We start from the raw sequence: 20600 nt of genomic DNA on the forward strand, positions 1-20600 counted from the left end.
AGTAAGTGGTCAGCCCTGAAAATATATACATGTAAATAACACGTGGACTGAGCAGTTTGTATTTATGTATGTAGGAACGCGTGCGCGCGCGTGTGTGTGAATGAAATAATGTTGGAAGAAAAAGAGGCCGTGAATTTGAAAGAGAGCAAGGGGCAGTGAACATGGGGTGGTTTGGACGAAGGAAAGAGAGGGGAATATATTCTTTACTGAGAGAGGCGGCATTGTGGGCAAGAGAACAGCCCATATGGAGCTGATGGACCACTCAGTGTGCTTGCCAGTGCAAGCATCTTAATGCTAATGGAGTATAAAGCATGCGTGGGGGTTTGGGAACTATGTAAGGGAGTGATGTAGGTGGGGGCATGGCTGGGAAGGTCAAGGTGTGTGCTATGAGGTCTCAGAGTGAGAACCACCGAAGAATTTTAACCAGGTCTCCCTTTGGGATGGGTTGCCATGAAGTTCAATGGGTCATAGATCTGAGGCTTGATGGCAGGAAGCTATTGGTGTAATAGGCCAGATGTGAGAAGATCATACATGCAGGAAAGTGGTGAAGGAGAAAGTGCGAGAGAAGATGGGTTTTATAAAGTGTCCGGGATGTGTAACTGGTCAAGTGTCTATAGGCATTGATGGGAAAGACACCAGAGTGACTCCTCAGGTCCTGGTGTGAATATGGACTTAGAGTCTGTGTAGGAGGAGAGATGGGTATGGGGGCCACGGTAATGAATGATTCTTTTGAAGGACCCATTGCACAGTTGAATGAATCTGAACCTTTGAGAAGATGGGGATGGACATCAATGGGACCACTTGTGTAGTTTAATGTTAGAGAATGCTAAGAGTTAAGGAGTAGACAGAGAACAGAGTCACGGGGGATATGTAACAAGAGTGGAGGGGTGAGTGGGAGAAGACTCCCAGAAAATACTCAGAGGAAGTATTGGGGTGAAGGTAGAGTGCATGGTGTCACAGGTACTGGGAAGAAATGGTTTTCAAAGATCTGGAGTTGAGACAGTCAGCCCCAAGTCAGCTTTACTGTGTCCTAGCAAGTATAGTGGGGTAGAGGCCTTGAAGACAGTGTCCACAGTAGTCTTGGAAGGAAGAGGGAGGTGAGTGAGGTGATGAGAGGAAAGCAAAAGAGAGCTGAAGAGATGCTGAGACCCAATGGAGGAGTTGAAACTGCGGGTTTGGGGCTGGAGAGATGTTACAATTCACAAAATGGGGACATTGAGGACTTTAATACAAAGAGTGCACATAAAAACCAAAATCAAACCATACCAAACCAAACGAGGTGTTCTTGTGCTTGCTTGCAGTACCAGTGCCAGCAAGGTAGAAACAGGCAAAACCTAGGGCTGGCCAGCTAACAGTCTGGCCAAATTCTCAAACAGGAAACTCGAGGTAGAGAGTCAACTAAGGGAGATACCTGAGGCTGACCTCTGGCCTTCACAGGTGTAAGCACACTCCTGTGTGTATCCTTGTCACACCATATGCACACATGGAATGTGAATATTCATACACACACGTGCACACACAAACTCAGATACATGTACACACACACACACACACACACACACACCATAGAATGGCTCAGGTACGTGACTTTAGGTTGTAGAGTCATCTGAGCTGAGGCAACAGATGATAAGATTGGCCCTGGGTAAAATTTTACCAGTTAGATGTGGCTGAAAGGCAAGACCAGAGAGAGAGGGCAGGGAGGAGTGGGTATGTAGGAGTGAATTTGAAAATAAAAGGACCCGTGGCCAAAAAGGGCCTATAGAACTAACAGAACACAGTTCCTCAACTCAGCCAAAGTCAGGTGTAACAGGAGAGAGGAAGGAGGCTGTCAAGGGATGTAGGTTTCTGGACACAGACATTCCAGGGTATGGCCTTGGGAGTAAGTGACAGATGTGGCCTGGAAGTAAAGACCTGTGGACTGGAGATCAGCGCCAGGGAAAATGACAGAAAGGGAACTTTTGTTCACCACTCACCGACATTGAATTCCACGGCTGGTTGTGTAGAGTAAGAGACTTCATTTGGATGGTTTGGGTTAGTGTGTTTCCATAGGTCTCACACGCTTGGAGCTGTCCTTTGGGATACAGAGGCAGGTCTAGGATAGCACCTTGGAAGACTCCTGTCCATTTGTGTAAGGTATGGAAAAAAGTCGGAGTTCCTGAGTCTTTTAGGAGGGAAAGTTTTGACAATGCAATGGGTATAATTTATGGTATTGTTTCATATGTTCACATTTTGCTTTTCAGTAATTTCATTCTGTTTGCAATTTAGTTTAGAAAGTTGGCTCTGGGAAGTATATTATTATTATTATTATTGTGGTTTTTCAAGATAGGATCTCTCTGTGTCAACCAGGCTGGCTTAAGCTCGGTGATTCACCTGCCTCTACTTCCCCAGTGCTGGAATTAAAGGCATGTGCCATCATGCCTGGCTGGGCAACGTAGTTAAAGCTCTCTTTTAGTTTAGTAAAAGGGATGGGAAGGGATGCATAGTTCACCCACTTCCCTAGATAATGTATTACTAACAGAAGTCACTGAAAATTGTAAAGTCTGTTTTAGCATTTTCCAGTGCTGGGGTAGGCAGTGGAGAAAGGCTGAATTATGTACATTTCTGTGTATTTCCACTTAAAGTTTCCATGTGTTTCTCCTTTTATTTATTTTTTAAGCTTAAGGCACCCATGTCTTCTAAGATGAAAACCAAAACAAATCATATTAGCATGTATTTTGTCATTTCTTATGACGCATCAAGTAGTGAGGACACACCGGTGAATAATCTCATTTCTGGCTCTTGGAGAACTTCAAACTGAGTCGAAGAAGCAGGATCCAAACACAGGATTACATAGGTAGTCTTACATGATTTAGTCATGCAGGCATACCCAGAGCAAGACACGTGTAAGGGGTCAGCAGGCAAGGTTCCCGTGGGGCGGTACACAGTGCAGGAAAGTGGCGATGACTGAAAGATGAAAACATAAAAAGTTATAGAGAGACCAAAGCCTGGGCATTACCACACCCTTGTTCTGCAGCTCCCACCTTGCCTTTTTGCCTCAATTTCTCAACCTGTAGCAGGCTGTCTGTGTTAGCTGATGAAACTGATTGCAAAGCTCTTTACAAATGAGGCCTGGTCCTCCCGACCTGTGTAGGAGTAGCATTTGCACACTTTGAAGGTGTGTGACGTTTTCAGTGAATAGGATTTTATTTCTGTTGTTCAGGTTCACCGAGTAAGATATAAAGTAACTATATGGCCGTATGACATCTCCTTTCCTACTTTCCTAATGAGAGGAGACTCATAAAACTGAAGAAACATCAAATGAAAAATGTAATATTAAACAAACAAACAAACAAAAACCGAAGGAACTTTAGCTGGGCTGTTAGATTAGGAAGATCATTCTCATGGTTTTGTATCCTTTTATATTTCTTTATTTAAGAAAAGGTCACAGTGACTAAGGAAACAACACAGAAAGGAAATCCAGGCTTCAGAGGAAAGGATTCTTTGACTTTGCCTGTTGACCTGGCCCTCCTTCAGGAAGCCAGCGGGAATAGATTGTAGGTTGGCTGATCATCACTTTTTGTGGGAAGCTCAGCTTGGCATCAGGTACTTTGGAGGCAATAGCTCAGAGTTCACAGTTTCTTGGGTGTGAGGAGAGAGGAGCCAGTCGTTGCAACCTTACATTAATGTTTTGAGAATATGAATGGTATTCATTAGGCAAGGAAGCTTGTATCCAGACTTGGTAATTAGTGCAAATCCTTATGCAAGCAATATTCTTCACCAGCCATGTTTCAAGGTGTGTGTGTGTGTGTGTGTGTGTGTGTGTGTGTGTGTGTGTGGAGTGTGTATGTGTGTCTGTGTGTACTAACCTCAGTTGCCAAAGGATCTGAGGCACTTGAGGCTCTTGCAGCTCCTTAATGCTGTTAAAAGTTGGAAAACAGTTCCCCAGATCTCCCCAGCCTTGGAACTGCTGAGAATGCCTGTCAGGACTCTTACTCCTGGCATCTTCTCAGCTTTAATGCAGCAGTAAGGGCACTAAACTTGAGGTTTGGGAAGCGGTGCTTTTGATTGTAGAGAACTTTGTTGATGTGTCCACTTTCTGACGTATCCCATTGCTTCTGGAACAATGAGAGCTTTCCCCAATGTCAGCACAGCAGAGACCTAGAGCTTGAGAGACAGTAGAAAGTATGGCAATAAGAAAAGAGGGGAAAGAGAGAGGAGAGAGGGGAGAGAGAGACGAAGACAGTGTGAATTATGTCTGTAGAGAAGAGTGGAATCAGTAGCTAATGCTCAAAGGGACCTAGGCCCACCTCTTCCCCAGTCTAAACTATTCACATGACAGCATCTTCAAGGGACATGGTACCCAAGAAACCAGTAGGAGATGCTGCTGCCCCAGGAGAGAGAGGGAGAGACCCCGTGCATCAGATGTTAGCTATGTTGTAGCAGTCACAGAGGTTCATCCAGGGTGAGGTCACATGGGTGAGGTCACAGTGCGAGAGGCACACCCAGCTATGCTGCCATTTGGTTCCGCTCTCCTCCCCGGATTTCCCTGTTTTTAGCATCCAGCATGGTATCTGGTGCATAGTGTGTACTGGATGAATAGCTGGATGAATGAGTGTTGATGCCAACTCCTTAACTCTGGCCTAGTTGAAGGGCCCGTGACCTGGAATCAGTTAGAAAGAATGTGATCTTCCCGGAGATGAATTAAGCCCTGTTTGTAACTTTGTGATTGACAGTAAATATTGTGTCTCCAGGTAGACAATAGGTCCTTGACCTGGAAGGCTTGGAAGAGCTTCCAGGTGTGTGTGACCCTTATGAAAATGGTGTGTTAGGCCTGGATTTCCCAGGTGAAAAGTCGGATGAGAAAAACTACATTGGTGGGGATCAGTTTTCCTAGGTTATCTGGGGCCATTGGGCATGGCAGCAACCTCTAATGCAATCTCTGCTGCAGATTCCAGACCCCAGCAGCCCACCATTAGCCTTTGCTTACCCATTACCAGCAATTGAAAGAGAGAAACAGGCTTTCTGAGATGGCTGGCCTTTGAGCCTTGTGTGTTTCTCAACAAAAGTAAAGGCCTGCTCCCTGATGTCTGTGGGATCCTGTGTGATGTCCGTGGCAGGCATACTTCTCCCATCCGATCTGTAAGAACAAGGGAAGAAACAGGAACTGCCGGTGTTTCGCCGCCGTTCAGCAGACACTGATGCTTGTGAAAAGTCAGCCGCCCAGGCCAGGGGTCAGAGGACTTAGGGGTGATGAGCGCACTGGCAACTGTACCCTCCTGAGGGAGCCTCCCATCTGTAAAGCTGGGCTGGTACTAATTTTATCTCCTTCCTGAACTGTGGAGCTAAAACTGCAGGGCCGCTGCCGAAAACTTTGTGCAAATTTTATTATTATTTTAAAAATTCAGGACAGGAAGATGTTTGATCATAGTGTCATTTTCCTCCAACTGAAACAAATTCATGGAAACCTTCACAGCCTTTCAAAAATGACGTTCTGTGTTCTGTATTTGCTTATAGGTACCCCAAATGGTGGGCAATCGCTGGTTATTGTTGCATGGATGTCCATACATGCACATATTTATCCATTATCCAGAAAATGTCCTGAAGCCTGTTGGCATGTGACAAGCCCTGGGAGACATGGATCGCACAGCCTGTACGACCCTTACACAGCCCAGCTGGGCCTCAGGTTCCCTGGCTTTGGCTTTGTGGAGCAGCTTTGCCCTCATTATGCTGTAGAATGAACTAGGATCTGCTGAGGGGATAAAAACCCTGGGGCAGTGTTGGGATGTTTCTGGACAGGTGTGTAACCAACCTCTGCTTTAAGCCTTGTGAAGATAAAGCAAGTCAGGGGTCCTCTGTGCAGCTGGCACAGCAATCATTTGCAGGATTTGTTACACTGGCGGCTGGCTCTCACCTGGAGCTCTGAGGCTGTGTATTTTTTTTGGCAGGTTGCCAGGAGGTGCCCATCCTGCTGGCCTTGAGAGCATACGTGGAGAACCACTACACTAGAAACAGCTTTGTAAAGTGAAGGGCCTTGGGAATATTCCTCCTGAGAAATTAGTCCCTTTTCCCTTTGCTTTAGAATTCAGAATTCACATTTGTGGCTCAACCGTAATCCAGTTTAAACTGTTTGTGTTTTAATTTGCTCTCCTGTTTCATTTCCCCTGTTTCAATTTTTCACATGTTTATTGTAATTGTATTACATATACTCCTGCATATTGAGTCCATTTTGTAGACTGCAGTACATAATACAAATATTATTTCAGTCAGTGTTATTTTCCAGGGCATTTGGTTTTTACATTAACACTAACTTTGGTAGGGTTGACAATCACCTGAGGAATCTGTTCACTGGGATGCTGCTTTATGAGGCCTGGTGTGGGTGATCCACAGCCTTAGTCTGTCCAGCAGGAGATTCTAGCCCAGGGGAGCTAGGTGGGCAAAGTTTTGACAGTCCTTACTCTCCAAATATTGGGGAAAAGAATAAAAGGCCGGGACTGAGTTGGAAACATTGCACCATGATTACTTTTGGATACGGCACTGTGGTTACGATTTTTCCACCGCCTTTGCACAAATCAGACAGTGTAATGTGCATGGTGTCATCCCCATTACTCAGCCTTAGCTGCAGAAACGTTACTCATGGTGTTAGATCTCGGTTGGCAGTTTGTAGCTGTGCTGCTGATTCTCTGTCCCCGACCGCACCCCAGCCCCACCCCAGGTCACATCTTCCCTACCCCCTCTATGTACCGCTTGCCCTTCTGCTTTCAGTCTGAGGAAGGAACTTCATCAATCTTGTCCGAGAACGATCCCGAGAAAGAAGTTATTTTGGAAAATGTGTTGGGTGCTCCTCCCCAAGGCTGTCCCTCCTTAGGAGTGTGAAGTGACTAGCATTTCATGTGGCCTTTGCTCAGCTTGGGATGCTGATGCCTGGCCAGCAGTGGGAAGATGGGCAAGGAACACCTGAACACGTGGCGATGTGACATGTACAGTTGGAAAGGTCCAGTTTTCTTTTGCATTGCTGCCTCTGGCTTTCTTTCCACCCATCTGGTGATGGTATCAGGTTGAACGCCTGTAGTGATCAATAACTAATTGGTAGTGATTGATGACTAATGGAGAGTTAAGTTTCTCTGAGGTTTACTTAGGTTTAGAACTGGGTGGGGGCAGTTTTTAGTTAAAAGTCACATTTCTTAAGTAGGTGCACATTGTAGAATAGATTTGGAGTTTACAGAACAGTTGGGAAGATGACACAGAATTTCATGTCACCCAGAATTCCACGTCGTCACACTGCTTTCTCTATGACTAGTGTCTTCCTGTGATGTGTCTCACCATTTATGAACCAATAACGGTACTTGCACTAATTAAATCCCATAGTTTCTCTGCTTTCCTTACATTTTACTTTAATGTCCCTTTCTGCATCAGAACCCCCTAGGATGCTGTAGTTTCTCAGGCTTTCATAGGCTTGGGTGTGCTTCCCAAATTATGAAATACTACCCAGGTATTTTGTTCAGTATCTTTCATTGGTTTGCTTCGTGTTTCTTTTGGATCTAGGGTTTGGGAAGAAAGACAACAGGGCCTGAGTGACAGATCTGATGACATCACAGTGTGCTAATGTACTGCCCTGTACATACACACATTCCCTGTACATACGCTCTTCCATGTACATGCTAATGCAGTGAGTGTACATACATACATTCACCCTGCCTGTTGTCACTGATGTGCATCTTGCTCTCCTGGCTGCAGTGGTGTTTGATGGGCATTTCCTATGGTTATTTTCACCACCCCATCTGTATTGTAGACTTTGAAAGGAAGTCACTATGCTCAGTCCACATTTAGGCTGTGGAAATTATGCTTCACTTCCTTGGCAGGATAATACATTTATAAGTAAGTTATTTAGAATTCTAATCTCTTTCCTTTTTTCCTCACTTATTTATTAATTGAACTTTTTTGTGTTTATGCACACACACACACACACACACACAGAGTCATGTATGAGTGCAAGTATGGAGGCCAGAGAGTGTTGTAACGTCTTCCTCCATCACGTTCCACCTTGTATATCGAGGCAGGGTTCTCAATGAAATCCAGAGCTCACCAGTTCAGCTAGTCTACCTAGATAGCTTGTTCCAGGAATCCCCTGTCTCTGTCTCTTGAATTCTGGGGTTACAGGTAGGCTTCAGGCATTTTTGTGGGTGCTAGGGATCCGAACTCCAGTCCGCATGCTTGTAAGGTAAGTACTTTAGCCAGTGAGCCACCTCCCAAGCTCTTATTCAGTAATTTGTGTCAGTATGACAGTCAACTGTACACGTTCCCAGTGTTGACCTGGGGAGCTTTGCCAGCTGGCTTCATTCTTAGCGGCGGGCATCTTGTCACGGTGAGAGTGTTGCTGTAGTGTAGTTTGTTTTTCAAGCATGTGTTTGTTTTCTCTGGTTCCATATTTATGTAGATGCTGGCAATCAAATAGGTCATTGGTTGCTTCATGTTGACTTGTTTTTGCTCCTTCTTAGAATCACCCATTTCTTCAAGTGACCTTGGTGTTCTTTTCTTGGAGAGTGGTATCAAACTCTAAGTCCCAGTTATTGGGGATCATGCTTGTAAGTCTTCTCAGCCAACAAACTGTGGAAATTCATGTCTCCTAACCCTTGCATATATGCTCATCTATTAAGAATTTCTATGTGTCCATCTGCATGGACTGTGTTCAGTGTGCGTTCCTACTTTATCTCTAACTCTAGTATGGTACCACATGGATTATTCTAGCCTTTCTCCCCTGCCTGCCTGGCTCTCACTACCATCATCCAATCACTTCTGGAATTGTTAAGCAATGTTTCTCAAGAAACAACATACCAGCTATTGTTCAGCACTTGTGTTGAATTCTTTTACATTTATTCTGAGTTTCTACATTGTCCTAAATTTACATAGGCCAGACTGCCCCTGCCCCCCCCTTCACTTGCTTCAGTGATGTGTGCATGTGTGTGTGGTGTGTGTGTGTGTGTGTGTGTGTGTGTATGTGATGTGTGCATGTGTTTGTGGTGTGTGTGTATGTGATGTGTGTGTGTGTGATATGGATGTGTGTGATGTGTGTGTATGTGATGTGTGCATGTGTTTGTGGTGTGTGTGTGTGATATGGATGTGTGTGTATGTGATGTGTGCATGTGTGTGTGTGATGTGTGCGTGTGTGATGCGAGTGTGTGATGTGTGTGCGATGTATGTGATGTATGTGTGTGATGTGGATGTGTGTGGTGTGTGTGTGTCTAATGTGTGTGTTGTAATGTGTGTGTGTGGAGGTTAGGGTCATGTGGGGTTTGTTTTCTCATTGCACCTTTATGTGGGTACCAGGGATCTTATCAGGTCGTCAGGTCTGTAGAGAAAGCATCTTTACCCACTGACTCATCTCACACGTCTTCTTAGATTTCATTTTAATTGGCTGCATTCACTGTGATGTAAAGTTGACAGATTTTGACAAATGTTATAGTATCATTCAGCATAGCTTCTCTGCCCCTCCAAAACAACAAAACAAAACAACAACAAAAAAACAGCTCCCTGCACAAATGGCCTCATGCCATCATTTGGCTTAACTGTCCAGTTGAATCTTGCTAGACAATCGCATATGAAAGTAGTTCTGGTTATAATTCCAACCAATTTTCAGAAACTTCCCTGATGGCAGTCAGCTGGCTGAAAACCTAGCTGGGTTGAAGCTGTGGTTGTGAAACTAGTTTCCCCCAAACATGCAGAAGGTGGTATATGGTAAGAAATCAGTAAAAGGGACAAGTGGATTTGATGAAACTTTCGTCTGACAAACAGTAATGAAGAGATTCATTAAAGAGTCACAAACGTGTTAGAATTCCAGGCACAGGGTGGTGGGGATGGTAGTGAGGCCTTAAAATCCAAACTACTTCAACCTGCCACCAACCAATTCAGGCGCTCACCTCCGGATGCTGGGCCATGTGGGGACAATACACTACTTCACTCCGAAGGCGATTGTGAAGATAAGTAAAAGAATATGTGTGAAGCATCTTAGGGCCCCACAGGAGACACAGAACTCTTGTGGACACCGTTTTTTCTCATTCGCTGGGCCTGTTCTCTCCCAGTCTCTCTCTCAGATTCATTATGGTTCCTGAGTCACTGTTCTTAAAACTGTATAATCTGTCTTTGGAGTCAACTGTTCTGCACTTCGCCTGCCCTTTTAGGGATGGCTCTTAGAACTCTCTCAGTTTCAGGCCCCGTTTCTCTCTGCCATGCATTTCCGTGTAATGATCTCCTTATACAATCAGTACATTTGAAAACCAGGGTCATCCCAAATTAGTTACCCTTCTAGAATCTTCCAGGGTAGACTTATCCTCTTTCAGATACTGGAGCCCTTTCCATCGCTTTGTCACCAAGTTCTCCCAGTACCTGCTCTGGTCTCTCCTACAGTCCAGCATGTTCCTCTCTTGACTTTCTCTCTAGACTGTTGCTTAGGGTGTTGTTAGTCTAATATTTTGAAATTAGCTTTTCAACTCTTAACCTGGTATCAAAAACTTTTAACCTAACACTTCCAAGTTTATCTACTGACATCATAAGACTTCACAGGGTTCAGTATTCCTTGCTGCATAAAGGAACCTCTCCCCCAGGCCTGCTGGAGATGAGGTAGGTTTTATGAATGGAGTCCCCATCTCCCATGTCAAATCTTCACTGTGCTTTGTGGCATTTGGCCTCTCCCTTTCTCTGAGGTCTCATGGCGCCAGATTTTCCACCCCTTAAAGAAGCATCTCCTCTGGTTCTGTCTTCTCCATGGATTTCTTTACCCCCTTTCCTGTCACCCCTTCTGAAGGGTTTTATGAATGTTAGTGATTACCTTTTGAGAAAGAGTCCCAAATACTATAATCTCCTGGCTTATCTCCACTCCACATTTTGCCTTTATTTCTAACTTCTTACCAGTTGTTTCTATTTCAGGACTTTTGTATCCAAACTTAAACTCATTTCCTTCCTTTCCCCCAGAATTCCCTGGGTGATTAATGGAAACAGAGTTTGGAAAGGGGTGTGTGTGTGTGTGTGTGTGTGTGTGTGTGTGTGTGTGTGTGTGTGTGTGCGTGTATAAAGGAGGCAGATGGTAAATATTTTTGGCTTTGTGGGCAATAACATCTTTGTCATAACTATAGTCATGTGTTACCTAATGATGGGATACACCCTGAGAAATATATTGTTACGCATTTTTGTCATAGAACATCATAAAAGGCAGTTACACAAACCTAGGTGATGAGGGTTATCGCCTCACCTGTCCTCCTAATGCTATCCAGAGACCCAAGAGATAGAAGGGTACAAGCAGCTGCAACATGGCAAGCTGTTTTACAGTCAGGTTGTTTTTTGTAAGTAGGAGTATATTTCCAAACAATGACAAGCATACTATAGGAATGCACAATCCAGTGACCTCATTGTCTGTTATCAAGTGTTACCTGTAAGACGTAATTGCACATGTTGTACTCTTATATCACTGATAGCACAGCATCTCCACAGACCCATAATGCCATATGCTGAGTCATCACCACCCCTAAGATGTCACTGAGTGATAGGAGCTCTTTGGTTTTATTATTGTCCGGCAGGACCACTGTCATCTCAGCAGCCTGTCCTTGGAAAATGTCATCATATGGTGCATGACTATAATCATGGCTGCCTTCAGAGCAAAGACACTCATAGACAATCTGAGACTAAGAAAGGTGTGGCTGTGTTTCAATAAAACTTGACTTAAAAAAAATTAGATGTTGAAACTGGCCCCAGGGCACCATTTACTGACATTTCTTCTGGGTCATTCAACCCAAGATTCAACCCCTTTGGCCTTTTTGTTCTCTTCACATGCTTTTCATTGGTTGCACTATTCTGAAATCATCCATATTTCTAGACCGGGACTTGCTATTGGCTATTTAGCAGATAACCCCACCCCTCCACCTGGTGATCTTCATCATTTTACCCGGTGCTGACTCCTGGTTCCCCCTTGGCCTTCCTCATGGGGTTGAAATCACCTGGGTGCTGCTATTCCTTTCTTTTCTTTTCCTTCTCTTGAATACCCCCTCCAAGCCCCATCTAGCGTGTGGTCTCATGTTGGCTCTGCATTCTCACCACAGGGTCCTGACTCTTGCACTGACCTTGCACTCCTAACTTGCCTTTGGGTCTCAGTGTAGGTGCCACTTCCCAGGAAGAACATTCTGGTGACCTTGTGCTCTCCATTCTCTTGGTCTGAGTAGAAATCATCATGTGTCTGACACTTATGCAGTTGGGACTGTGCCAGGATTGTTGTGTGTGTCATGTCATCCCTTCCGCCCTCTCCCAAGCTTCCAGAATAGTTAAGGACAGCCCATGGATGTTCAGTCAACAGAGGTAACTAAATTCTTTCTTCTAGCCCTGTTCACTCCAATGGAGCTCCTGGCTCAGTCAGTGGGATTAAGAATTGTCTCTGGTCCTGAGCATGCTATCACCTTTACATGGCATGTCTGGATGTTGCTCCCTCCTGGGTGTTCTTTTTCCCCCATTCTGATGCAGACTTAGTTCAGGTCAACAAGCATCCTTCACTATGACACTAAGATCTTTTTAATATGTATTCACCACCACCATCATCTTTCTGCTTTCAACACCCACATCCTGCGTGGCATATAAAGATGATACTATGACTTTGTTGATTGAAGCCTCTCAGCATGTCCCTGTCACCCCAGGGTCAGGGCCAGCCTCTAGCATGTCACTAGGTCATATTGGTCCTCGGTCCTGTTTCTGACCTCACTTGAACAGCCTGCATTTAACCATGAGTAACTCCTGATCAGTCCTCTGCATCTGTACCTGCGTGCCTGTCCCCTGCCACCTTGAAAACAGCTAGCAGAATTTCTAGGCACGTTCCCATCTCTTGTGGGATTTCCATTTCTCTTCCTCTAGAAAACCAAAGGGAGTAAAGATTTCATAAAATAGCTGCTGAGGTAGATATTTGAGCTTTTTAATGTGCTCTTAGATTGAGTCTTCCAAAGATACCCAGTGAATGAGCCATTAAGTAGACAGCCATCTAAAACACCTTGGCATGCTTAGATTTTTCTCTAATTATTTTCTTGATTTTGCTGGGGCCTTATAAGAATAAACAGCATAGAATAATTGTGATATTATTTATATCATTTTAAAATACCCAACATCTCCAGATTAAAATGTTAGTCTGGGGGTGTAGCACAAGGGAATAATTATTAATAATTATTTCACTGTGATATCATAGCCTAATATTTCTTTTTTTCCTGTGGCAAATACCTTTAAAAAAAAGGGGTCCAGTTCTAAACCCACAAATATAGTAGAAGAGCAGGCATGGGTGCATTCCTCCCCCCAATCAGGGCCATGGAGACACCCATCCCTTCCATCCGTTTGGGAAGGCCCCACCCAAAAGAAGAAGAAAAAAAAGACCTATCCAAAATACCAGAAAAGAGATGTGATGGATTCGTGCAGAAGTGTTCTTCTTCATGGGAGATCATGCATTCCTCCCCCCAATCAGGGTCATGGAGACACTCATCCCTTCCATCCGTTTGGGAAGGCCCCACCCAAAAGAAGAAGAAAAAAAAGACCTATCCAAAATACCAGAAAAGAGACGTGATGGAGTCGTGCAGAAGTGTTCTTCTTCATGGGAGATCTGCAGTAGGGAGAGTGTATAAAGCTAGTTCCCCTCTCCTATCCTGGTGTCTGCCCAGGTGTGAGCTCTTGAGGTGACTAGCTGGAGCAGAATAGCAGCCTGACACTCTTTCTGGTTTCAAGAGTGGAGACAGCATTTGACCTTTTTAGACTTGGCCTACTCTTTTTGGTCCCTCAGGGACACCATAAGCCCTGACTGCCCAGGTGAACCAGGGACATCCTCCCAGAGCCTCCATCCTTATTCGAAAGGGCTGCAGCATTGAATAGCCATGGATTCATGGGGAAGAATTGTAGAAGAAAGTTTTTGAAAACCAGAATGTGACTGTTTAATTTACATTTTCAGTCCCTCCAATGGTAGAGCCAGAATTGAAATGAGTGCACACGTGCACACACATACCACCACAGCATAAAATGGGTCATTTATGCCTTTAGTCCTCTGTTTGGAAGAGAGGGGGGAAAAATCACTTTCTGGTCTTCAGAGGTATCATCCAGTGTTGCTTATTGATTCTTGACTTCCTATTGTGTGAAAGAAACTTTGAAAAACTGATTTGTGTTTGTATGTGAAACAGTTCTTTTCTTCCAGAAGACAAACTTTTCATGTGAAAGGGTAGGGGAAACGAGCCTGAGCTGTAAGGAATCTCAAATTTAAATTTCTACTGACTCTGTGTGTTTAGCTGCTGGGAGTGACTGTGTGAGAGTTGTTTTGAGCCTTCAAAACATTTGTATTTTAGAAACAGAAGTGTTACCAGTCTCCAAATGTCTTTGCAAGTTTTAGAGCAGAATCCAGTGTTAGTGGGATGAGAAATGACCAACGGTTTCATCACTAAAGTAGCAGAAGTATTTCCTTTCATTTTAAATCAGTCATTTTTTTTTTAACGGTCATTGTTTTCTAGTAGTTTTCCATCGGTGGTCCTCTTTGTGTGCTTTCTGCACATAAAACTGAGTCTGAGCGCTGTGGAGACAACAGAAGGGAGCAGGCTCATGGTGTTTGCCTCAGCCGTCCCCCTTCCCCGCTGGAAATCCTTCTATTGGAGGGGTGTGTCTTGTCCTTGAAGCATGTGGTGCTGACTCGGGCTCCACAGCCACTACCTAACGGGACCTGAGCTACCCATCACTTCTCACCCATCCCAGTGTATATGTGCCTTCTCCTGAGCAGCTACTGCTCACATCAGGAGCTAGGGGGCAAGGCCATCATGCTGACTCCACCCCTCTGTTCTTGTGAGTAAGGGGGCAAGGCTAGAAAACTGGGGTGGGAAGAGGGTGACAAGCACCTTCAGGTGATGATGACATAAATCTTGCTGGGGTTCCAGGGAGTCCCTGATGCGGCGACCTCATGTGCAGGCTGGCATCGAGTTGAGCAGGAGGCAGGCACACAGAAGCATGGAGGGAGGCTGGTGAGGCAGCAGCGGGGATCTGTCCAGGATTTAAATCTTGACTTGGGGCCTTCCATGCTTGTGTGACTTTGGCTAGTTCTGAAACTCCATTGTGACTCCATCTTTCCTTCTGTTTAATGGGCATAGTGGCACTCAGCCTGCAGATGGTCAAGGTGAGAGATAATGATGGTCAGGGGTTTAGTACGGACAGGCGGAGTTCAAGAGGAAGCTGTCCTATTTTATTAGAGAGCACAGGAGCCCATCTCCTTATGGCTCACTGATGCAGTCCTGTAAGAATTGAAACCCTCATTGTAAGCTTGCTGATTTAGTCTTAGGGAAACGATGAGATGCTTCACCAATCTCAGGTACCTTTGTCGTTAGTGCGAGAACTTAAAAAGCAATAAAAAGGGCCACCTAGCCAATAATTTAATGTATACAGACCTTCTTCTCATAGATGTCTCTCATGCAGCCTGCAGGCACCCTAAACCTTTTGCTCAAATCAAAGCCTTCCCCTTTTTAATATGCCAGATTCCTCTGCTTAAACCAGGCTGAGATGAATATTGAAGACATGGCAGTTTCCTGCCTGTGATCAATTCTAATGCCTTTTGTGAAAGGAAATGATTGTAAGTTATTATCAGTTAATTAAATGAGTGTTTCCCTTGAGTCGTGCGCACAGGCTTTTAGTCAAGTCTGTTTAGAATCATGGAACATTAGGGCTAGGAGGATTCTGAGAGAACACCTCATGGAGGCTGAGCCAGGGATGAAAGTGACAATTTCTGCAAAGTGATGCCATTGTGGCACAGACATTGGCTAAGGGTGAGGGGGTGGGATGCTGACAGAGTGTAAATAACTAAGTGGTGGGCCATATACCCCAATATGTCTGAAGGACTGTTATTATTATTTTTACATTTATTCATTTGTTTGGGTGTGTGTGTGTGTGTGTGTTGCAGACATAGAGAGTTAAGAAGTCAGTTTGCAGGAGTTGGTGCTCTCCTTCTACCATGTGGATTCTGGGATCAAATTCATATTGTTAGGTTTGTCCAAGTGCCTTTGCCATCTGAGCCATCTGGCTGGCTGTTACCTTTTTAAAACAAACAAACAAACAAACAAACAAACACAAAGCTCTGTGTTTTGTGCTACATTACAGATTATCATTCCTATTTTATAGGCAAGGTCAAGTGGCCTTCCTTTCAAGCTTACTATACCAAATCAATCAGTATTTATTTACATCAAATCAATCGGTATTTATTTACACCAAATCAATCAGTATTTGTTGAGTAGGTCCGTGGTTCGAGGAATTCTGCTGAGCTTCTTGGAGAAGAAAGTGTCAGGAGCTTCCTGAATCGAACCTGCCAACTTATTTTATTGTGCTGAGATACAGATGTATGGAAATTTAGCAATTATTCAAGGAGATGAATGGCTGTTAAGATAGCAGTTAAGATCAGAATTTAAGATGGTAGGATCTGGGTGAGTGTCAGGGTCTCTCTGGGAACCTGACAGTTGTGCCTCGCCCCTGCTCCTGGCCATGCTTCTCCTCCACAGGTGTGCCTTGTGGGCCATCCCAGCTACAACCTTACTCTGGGAAATCCTGAGCATCTGGCAATGACCCCAGGCTGGGAGGTGTGAACAGATGGATGAACAGGTGAACCGAAGAAACAGAGGCTTCCCAAGTCTCACATAGCAGCAGCAAGGGTGTGGCTGTGTAATGGATGGAGGGGACAGGCATGACTTGAAGAGCAGGTTCACAGGATGGAATTTGCAAAGAGGGGTTTGGGAAGGTTAGAGGCAAAGCAAAGGAAACCCATGCATTCTTGAAAGCCTATAGGACGATGGTGTTTTTAGTCTGAAGGGCCCAGGAAGGTAGGGGATGCTGAGAGGCACTGTGGAAAGGGTTCTTGGATAGTCAGGTGTAGACATTCTTTGCTTGCTTTGTGTGAGTGTGTGTGTGTGTTTTGGAGAGGGTGCTCACATCTGGAAGACAAAGAATCCTGTGGATCCTGTGGAAATGGGATGATCCATTGCTGTATAGGTTGAAAAGACAGATTCGCAGGGTATGCCAAGCTAGAGTGGCTCCATCATGTTTAGTTTGGGAGTTTGGAAGAATGAAAGATTTAGTAATTCTGTGGCACCTGGACACTTGGATGATCGTGGAATCAGAGCCACTAAAGTTGTTAGATTTCACCTAACTCAGGATTCCCAGGTGATGGTTCAAGCCTTTCAGAACTTTGAAAAGCACCAGATGCCTCCTGCTCATCTCCCTGAGCTAATTCAGTCTACACGTTGTTAGCGGGGTTGTGGTGTTTGTGTATTTAACACTTCTCCCTGGGTCTCTCAGGGATGTTGAATGGCTTATCCAGGGTCACAGACAGAGAGGACATATCTATCTATGGAGTCCAATTCCCTACTGGCATTGCTCCTAGACAGATGCAGAGGATCCATTAGGATGGGGAGGTGAGGTATTAGAACAACATGGATTCCTGCAGATACAACCTACATATGTCTTTTCAAAGGAGGATATAGAAATGGCCAAAATGCACAGTGCTGCTACCAAGGACATACAAATCAAAGCCACAGTGAAATATCATTTCACTCCAGTCAGAGCAGTTATTACAAAAACAAAACAATTACAGGAGCTAAGGAAGAGTGAGGAGGGCCTTGAAAGAGTGAGATCCAGGAGCCATGGTCCCCGAGAGAGTCTGGAAGGAGACTGCCAACAAGACAAAATCCAACAGAAAAATCACCTGTGATGAACATACTTGTGCTTGGATGATGAAGATGGACTAGCCTTTGGATTTGATAGGAGGCTGTAAGAGCTATTTAAATGATGGAGGGAAGCAGACCATCACATTATAACAGATAGTATGCAGAAGGGATGTATTAGCTAAACTTTTGGTTTATTCACTTCTTATGACGTGAGTATGACTTTTGGGCGTGAGTGGTGGAAAATTCCATTCAAAGTGGCTGCATAGTGATAAAGGGGTTTATGAATTCAAACAATGGGAAACTCAAGAAGACTAGAGCATGACAGGAGCCACATGTTGAAATGATGTTCTCAAAACTTGGTCTCCTTCTGCCTCTAACTCTCTCCTCTAGTTTTGTGTGATATCAAGGGTGCCAGATACTTCGAAGCTGATGTCCCAGAGTGAAGTTAAGCAGGAAGTGAGACATTGTCTCTTCTTGCGTATCTGGAATTCCTCTTCGGATCTACTTGAACTAGCAGTGACCAAGAGGAGAGAATTACATTGCACCAATAGCCAGATACAGCGATGGTGTCAGTTCTAGGCTGGTGTATTAGTTACGTATTGCTCTTGTAGACTATATGGCAGAAACAGCTACAAGATGCAAGGGGTTATTTTGGTTCACAGTCCATCGTGGTGGGGGAATTCATGGCTGCAGGAAGCTTGAGGCAGCATATCCCATTACATCTGCAGGCATGGGACATGAAGTGATAAACCTCTATGTCAGCTAGTTTTTTTTTTTATTTTGTTTTTCTTTTATCCCCTCTTTCTTTAGTCCAGGACACCAGCCAAGGGAATGGTACAGCCCACATTTATGACGGGCCTTCCCACCTCAGTTAACCTAGTCTAGACAGTTCCTCACAGATCTGCCTATAGGCTTGTTCTCTTTACTGAATCTCAATCATGTCAAATTGACATTGTGAACTGTCACAGTCTGTCATTGTGGTAGTAGGGACTTGTGCTCTGATTGACTACTCCTAGGTTACAAGTGCACTCTGTAATTGGGGCAGGGTCCTAGCTGAACCAAAGGTCAAGAGCTTCTCTGAATGTTGTAGTGTGTATCATGGTCTGGAGAGACAGTTCCCACTAGAACTGCTGAGGACAGAGTGGAAATTATTGATCTCATTATATTTCTGCGCACCGAGAGCTTCCTGTGAAGTACAGGAATAAAACAGGCCTGTTGTTGATGTAGGCAGTCAGCTCTCAAAGGGGATGTGGAAGCAAACACCAGGAATGAGTGACAATAGCTAATCTATCTTACTAGCTCTAAGACCCTGCTTCTTTATTACACAGTAAAACCAAGTACATTCTTACATGTGCATCAAAATACAAACAAAAATTGCATGGTATTGGGGCTTGGGAAGATGGCTCAATCCACAAAGTACCTGATTCACAAATATGAGGGCCTGAACTTGGACTCCCAGCACCACATAAACGTTTCTATGCATCTAGAGAGGGCAGAGACAGGCGGGCTCTTGGAGATCATTGGCCAGGTATGAGCCCCACGTTCTGTCATTCAGTGTGAGACCATCTCTCAAAAAATAAGGTGGAGAGCAGGAAGGCTCCCCATGTTGACCTCTGACCTCCACATATACATGCATGCATGTATACACTTATGCACATATGTACACACAGAGGATCGTGTATACACAATGTTTTACAAGGCAGTGCTTTTCTTTACCCCCTTGCCGTGTTTCCGTTTCCTGTTCTGTTTGATTCTGCTTAAAAATCCCTGCCATGTACAATCTACTAACTCTTTTTCCAATCCCTAGGACTAAGCCTTAGCCTGTGGTTTGAAACCCTGCGCTGTGTCCCCTGTCCTAGCACATGTGCTTCAGATGGACAAGGCTTGAAGATGGGGCTTGAATCTGGCCTCTCATGGAGGCAACGATGAAGGGGGAAAGCGAGGAGGCGAGTCTGTTCTGTGCGTGAGAGCACCCGGTTCTAGGTGGTGTGGTCTCCTGACATCTGCCAGAGAGCTCCCAGCCCATTGGGATAAGGTGGCCATGTTTGTGGGCCCTCTGGGCATTGTTGGCACAGGCTCACATGCTGGTTGTGGGTGTAGGATGGCAGAGGTGGCCTGGCAGTCTGTCTGTCCGCAGGCTGTCAGTTGGCTGCTCCAGTACTAGCAGCGGTTTTGTGCTGTGTGGTTGAGTGAGTGTATGCATTCTTTGTCAAGGCCTTTCTGCCGAAGGTGAGGGAGTGGCTTTTAAAAATAACATCTTTTTGACTTGAAACAAGTCAAGGCGGAGAGTGGAGACAATTAGGTACTGACATCCTGTTTAGTCATCTCTCCAGAGATGGTTATTTTCAGAACCACTTGGTAGAGGCTCACAAGTTGTGTCAAGGTAGTTAACAAGACATTGTAAGTTAGTGTTCCTACACTATACCAGCAGGTTGAATTGAGCATGGAAGTGATTTACAATGTGGTCATCTCACTGGGCACAGATTCTGTGCAGAGAAAGGCTGAGTTTAAGGAATGGCTGCCACAGTTTAGAGGCAAAGCCTCTAGGCAATACAAAGTGGTCACATTGTATCATGTATGTAATTTGAGTGTGGTGTAAGAATAAAGTATATACAGTAATGACTTAGAGAAGACCAGTCCATTTTGAGGGATCTTTGTTTACCTGTAGATACAATAAAAGCAATGAGTAGCCCTGTTAAGGCCTATGATGGGAGGGGGCCCATAAATACCTCATGCTATTCCCGGATCTCTCAGGAAATAGGGAAGCTCTGGTGGTGGAGGACAGGGGCCCCCTGTTATGTCATGCAGTTTGCAGCTTATTTAAAGTGCTGTTCTGCTCCCAGAGGTCATCGTGTCTACACTTGGCTGGACCTTCTTCTTGTAGGTGAAAGGTCAAAGACAGAAGCGGGGGCCATGAGCTGAATTGGAAGG

At 44.7% G+C, this 20600-nt stretch overlaps 1 protein-coding gene across 1 annotated transcript in view; it reads left to right on the forward strand.

Annotated features, from left to right (window-relative positions):
* Window positions 1-20600, forward strand: part of Prkch (protein kinase C eta) — a 191611-nt gene that overhangs the window by 38034 nt on the left and 132977 nt on the right. The window lies entirely within an intron of this gene.

This window comes from Phodopus roborovskii, unplaced genomic scaffold, assembly GCF_943737965.1.
Source record: "Phodopus roborovskii unplaced genomic scaffold, PHOROB, whole genome shotgun sequence".
Taxonomy (NCBI): Eukaryota; Metazoa; Chordata; class Mammalia; order Rodentia; family Cricetidae; genus Phodopus; species Phodopus roborovskii.